This window comes from Mixophyes fleayi, chromosome 3 (genome assembly GCF_038048845.1).
Source record: "Mixophyes fleayi isolate aMixFle1 chromosome 3, aMixFle1.hap1, whole genome shotgun sequence".
Lineage (NCBI taxonomy): Eukaryota > Metazoa > Chordata > Amphibia > Anura > Limnodynastidae > Mixophyes > Mixophyes fleayi.
In genome coordinates, this window is record NC_134404.1 from 204,351,429 (window position 1) to 204,357,559 (window position 6,131).

The following is a 6,131-nucleotide window of genomic DNA, read 5'->3' on the forward strand; positions in this document are numbered from 1 at the left end:
TGCAAAAAAAAAAAGAAAATACTTACCTTGCGTTCACGTCAGCTGGCACTCCGGCTCCCTCCCTGGTCTCCTCCTTCGTGTGGCACTCAAAGTGAATGTCAGGGGTGACGTCATCACACCCGAAATCCACTGCGTAGCGCAGCACAGAGGAGTCACCCGCGTGAACTATCAGCAGCAGTGAAAGATTATCCAGTATCTTATTGTTGTTACTCTGAATTTGGACTTTCTGCACCATGCAATTATGAACTAGCTGTGTTCTCTGTATGTACCTAATATAAATATTAAGAGATAATTGTATTTTTAATATTTTAAACCATTTTAAATGTGCAGTGCTGAGTAGGGTGAAAATATCACCCACTGTTACCCTCATCGGAGGCTGCTCCATGAGCCATTTTTCCCGCCACCCTATCTTAAAATCTCTGTAGATTTCTATTAGTCTTCCTGATGCTACCTATATCGGTGACCATTTCAAACTGGTCAATAAAAAAAATGATCCATGGGTGCAGAAAGAGAGAAAAAAAAGTTTTCGGCATTTAATTCCCCAAACCCCACTAAGGGGCAGATGCAGATAAGTTAAATTGTAGCTGGTAATGGGACTACTGCTTTAATCATGATTCTGCAACAGGTTTCCTAACTCTTACTAACTTCATTTCCAAGTAAGTTTAATATGTTAACTATGTTTTCTATGTTTTTTTCGATGATCAGCTATCGTTAGTGTTAGTGTACTTTATGTGCGGCCCAAACCAACTCGTCGTCTTCCAATGTGGCCCAGGGAAGCTAAAAGGTTGGACACCCCTGCTTTAGAGACTCGATTACCATCAACAGCAATTAATGCCAAAGGCTGTGGCAAAGCCTGGGTGGCCAAATGGAGTTCAGAGACCAAACTGGCGGATATTAAGTTCCCGGCGGATGCCGAGTCCACGAAAGCTTGGGGTCCTTTATGGGTAAGAAGGGTGATGGGCATTAGGAACTCAGATTCTTTGTACGGATAGGGAGAAGAGGACTGGGATCCTAGGTTGACCTCACTAATATCACCTAGGAAGTGGTGTTTCCCGGCCTCTTAGATCAAGAGGAGAGGAGATGTCCAGAATCTCCACAATATAAGCACAGCCGATTTTTGATGCGCCTCTCCCGTTCTTAAGGGGTTAATCGGGAGCGACCTATCTGCATAGGCTCCTCCGTGGGAACAACTGGAGACTGAAAGTGAGAAATGAGCGGCTCCTGTGTGTGTTCTCTATGCCGAATGTCTACCTTGACACAGCAGGATATCACATCATCAAGGTTAGTAGGCAATTCGCGGGAGCCCAGGTAATCTTTTACGCGATCATTCAGACACTGCCAGAAGGTGGCAATCAAGGCCTCGTTATTTCAGCTCAGAAGCAATGGTCCGGAATTGGACCGCATACTGACCAGCAGTAAGAGATCCCTGAGGAAGATTCAATAGGCCAGAAGTGGCAGAGGACACTCTTCCAGGTTCAACGAAGACCTTGCAGAAACTAATGATGAACACAGTAACATTCTGGAGTACAGGATCAAAATGTTCCCACAAAGGTGATGCCCAAGCAGAAGAGAGATATGTAGGCCACCTTGGTGCGCTCAGAAGAGAAATTCTCTGGAGCCAGTTCAAATTAGGGATGTGCACCGGCCACTTTTGGTGTCTCGTGTTTTGTGTTTTGGATTCGGATTTGCTTGAGGTTTTGGGTTTGGATTTGTTTCGCAAAACACCTGACGAAACGTTTTGGTTCGGATTTAAGGTTTTGGATTCGGATTTATTTTGAAAAAAACATAAAAAGTGTTAAAATCAAGTTTTTTGGTTTATTTTCGCTCCTACGCTATTATTAACCTCAATAACATTCAATAAGAATCATTTCCACTAATTCCCATTCTATTCTGCAAAATCAGTGAACTTTGTAATATTGCAGTACCAATGGACTTATACTGCAGGATTGTTTTTGGATATTTTTTTTAAATTTCTTTTTTTTATAATTATTTTTTTTTTATTTTTTTTATAACTTTTTTTAAAAAATTTCGTGCTGTGCTGTGCTGTGCTCAGTCCAGTGGTGCTGTGTCCTGTGGTCTGTCCTTCTAAGGGCATTGTTATTTCCCCAGCACAGCACAGCACAGCACAGCACGGGATATAGCAGGACAGAGGACCACCTAACACAACCTCCCTCTACCCTGATCAATGCCCGAGTGAAGATGGCGGCGGCTAGCGGGGAATTTATAGGATCCGAGTATCGCGAGATCCGACAGCGGGATTATGACTCAGAGCCTCGGTTTCAGTTTTGCAATTGGCGGGAATACCCGTATCTGTCTCGGATCCGGCTCGGATCGGCAACGTTCGGGTGGGCTCGGATTTCAGATATCCGAGCCCGCTCATCTCTAGTTCAAATTGGATGACACACTGATTGTGGAAGCCACGGCATTTCTTGGGGTCGCCATCAAACTTTTTTGGAGGATGTATACGAAGACCCCAGGTCCCAGCGGTGCTGGCAGTCGTGGTAACGGCTGAGGTGGTTGCCGTACTTACTATTGCCACAGGACGGGATGGTAAGGAGCTTTGGAGAGAGTCCAGACAGGATACCACCCCTTGAATTTACTGTAGGAGCTGGGCCTGGTTAGTCTCTTGATGTTCTACTCTAGAAGCCAGATGCAGCAGTAGCTGCATCTGGCTTCACCAGGGATCCTCTTAAGGTCTTTCCAGTGAGAAACCACAAGTCACTATTCTCAGGTTTGTCCTGCTAGGGAGCAGCTGATTAGGAACAGATCAGCAGATACAGAATGAGAGAGAGATAAGGTCAGGGGCAGGCCAAAAGTCAGGACCATAAACAGACAGATGTAAGGTCATTCAAGCCAAGTTCAGTAATTGAAATTCGGTCAGACAAGCAGACAACAGGCACTGAGCTGGCCTTTTAATGGATATCTGCAGGTGCAACCCTGACAGGCAGACACTCACACAGAAAGAGAAGAGGGAAGAGAGAGTAGGGGTGCACATTTAGGGTGGATCAGCTGCAGCCCTGAGCCCCAATGTGTTGTGCAGAGAAATAGCAGACAAGGATCAATGTAGCACAGGTAATGCAGTTAGCTCTTGGCTAACAATTGTGCTAGCTATATATTAAATGGAACATAACTGGTAAAATTAGTTCTACTAACGCTGTAAACGGAACCTCATTGCACATGTGCCATCTCCGATGCAAGTTCAAAAGATCAGTGTCCGTGCTCTCAAAATTTATAAAAGGGTCTGGCGATGCTGCACGCCTTGGAGCTTGGAGCAGCATCGCCAGGTCCTCCTCCAAATTTGATCTGGGGCCCAGCATTGCCATGTTCCATCCTTCCTCAAAGTGTATTAGATATTACGCTGAAAGTTTGAAAAAGAATGTAAGCTGAATGGATATTGCCACAAAATTGGGTTTATTCTACTGGATTTCGGTCTCCAAAATATGACGATCAGTGGCCTGAAATGATATGGTTCAATAAGGCACTGGGTATGGCTGAAATCTCTCAGCACTGAAGGGGGTAGGGTGACTTATCTGAGGATAAAGGAGGCGGCGTTGGCTACTACTGTCCCAGCTAGTGCTTAATTTCTGCATAAAAAAGAAGTGGAAATTCCATGCATTAAGCGTGACCAGTCTGGAGTGGGTGTGGCTAGAACTTAAGCTACACCTCCTGCTGCCCTCTCTATTCTCGCTTGCATTGGAGCACACCACTGTTTATGGCATGTGGCTCGCCCTTTGTGCTCCCCTGCTTTGACTGATATATTATTCAGAGCAGTGGCGGACCTACCATTGGCGCAGCAGGTGCCGTGAAGCGGGGCCCATGGAGATATTAGGGCCCACTGCATGACAGACGCAGAGGGTCGGGGCCCCAGTTCGCTCCTCCCCGCCTTCCTGCACCAGGACTCACAGCTCGCTAGCTCCGCCTCTGATTCAGAGAGCATTCTACTGACTGATATACAATACAGAGAGCATTCTTTTGACTGATATACAATACAGAGAACATTTTACTGACCTCTATACAATACAGAGGGAATTCTAATTATCTCTACAGTATAGAAAGCATTCCATTGACCGGTGTACAATACAGAGAGCATCATTGTTCATACACCATCAGCGCCCCCCCCCCTTTCACACACGCACACAATCACACACACCCTTTTTTATCCTTTGCTCCATGTCTCTCTATTTTGTTCTCTCTCCTCCACCACTTGTCTAATGTCTTTTCTCATAGGCCTATTTCTGAACGAGGCCTGGAGCACTTACTCCATCAGTATCTATGCTAATCAGGCCCTGCCAAGAGATGGAATGACGCAATAAGAGTAGAGATGGAATGATGCAATAAGCATCATTTTACACATTTGCCTCACCCATTTCATGATACTAATGTTGTCATTATGTCACATCCACCACTTCCTTTTATAGCTACCTTCCATATGTACCTTATGCTCTTACCTACATGGCTGGCCAGGCCATGGAAGAAATACTTTATGTAGCTTGAAAGAGTCTGTGCATACTTGATTCGAGCAGTAGTAGATAGTTCATGGTACAATAGCACCCTCTTGTGATGTAATGCAGTCTGCAGAGTTAGCAGGACTGTATTTCTTAAGAACATGAAACCTTAAAATACACATTCTTTTTATAAATGAACTATTAATAACTTTCATAAATATATAGTTTAAAATCTGTATACTATGAGAGAACTTGAGATAGTTAACATTGTATTTACATTCACTATGCTGCTGAAAGCAAGCAACTGTTTTTTGTTATCAGACATTTATGGCTAGAATTGTCTTAAGGTAGCTAAAGAAGGCTAAGTGCAGTGTCCGTGAATGGGATTACTGCCATAGTCTGCTGAATGTAGGAAAGTATCATTCCCCATAATCAGGAGTTTATTTCAAATATTTTTATTCTGAAAAGCTCTTAAATCTTTTGCATACATCTGTCAATGAAATTAGTAGTTCTTCTATATAAACATATATTTTAGGTTTATCGGCCCTTTCTAGTCAGCAGACATTTCAAACAGCTGTTAGAAACTGAGAAAAGGTCACATTTCTACAGTGTGGGGAACCTATAATCTTTCACAACTAGTGCATATGTATAATGTCAATGTCAAGGACTGACAAGATAACAGATACGTGCCAGACCTCTGTCACCATGCCAAGTTAGGATTCGCTACACAGATCCAACGTAGCAAATACATTGCATAAACGAATATTAAAAATTTAAAGATGACCATCCATTTAGAACAATACTTTCAGGCCTTCCTTGTCTTCTGTCAAGCAGAACAAGAGCAGTATGCAGTACCGTATTGTATTGTAGCTCTCTGTCTATAGTCTCCTATTCTTCACTGGGTCAGAAACCTAGCATCATCGGGTTTGAACTCATAGTGCAAAGAGACTTTTATGCTGATCTGTTCCTATATACACATGGAGGACACTGGACAAAAGAAGAGGAGGGAGAGTCCAACAGATTAAATGTTGATCATTTTATTAAAAACTAATATAAAGTCACACTTATAATAAAGGTAAGATGACAACTGTGTATGCAGCATTCCAACAAAGGTCTGCTCCACATCACACTAACAGAATGTTTCTACAGGCATAGAAACATGTGTCCTACAGATATAGGAACATGCATTTCGACAGAACCTCTTCTACAGAAACAAGAACATAGGCAGAATCAGTTTAGTACATAGGCAAATTTAGTCCCCAATTGCTGCCAATCTTTGAGCCTCTCAAGTGAATTATAGCAAGAATACACAGGTTTCCAAGATGCAAGTTAAAACATTAACTTTATCTTAAGTATACAGAAGAACAACAGTAAAGTACAGCTGAAACTTGGAGGGAAATGTAACTAGATCACAATATATGAAATAATAATACATAGTGTGGCAAATGGGATCCTTGGGATACACATACAGCACAGCAGGCCAAGTGGAGCACCTGGGTCTAAGGCTAAGCAATTAAGGAATCAGCTAGTGTAGTGCTGGGAAGGAGGCATAAATAGTTATCTTGTGTTGTAGGTGGGAGACTACTGCCAAAAAGTGGCCAGTGACCAGTTAGGGACCTAACTGTGATAGCCAGAGTTTAGGGCTACGGGACTGTTTATTTCTGTGAATGTTTTGTTTGATTGCTG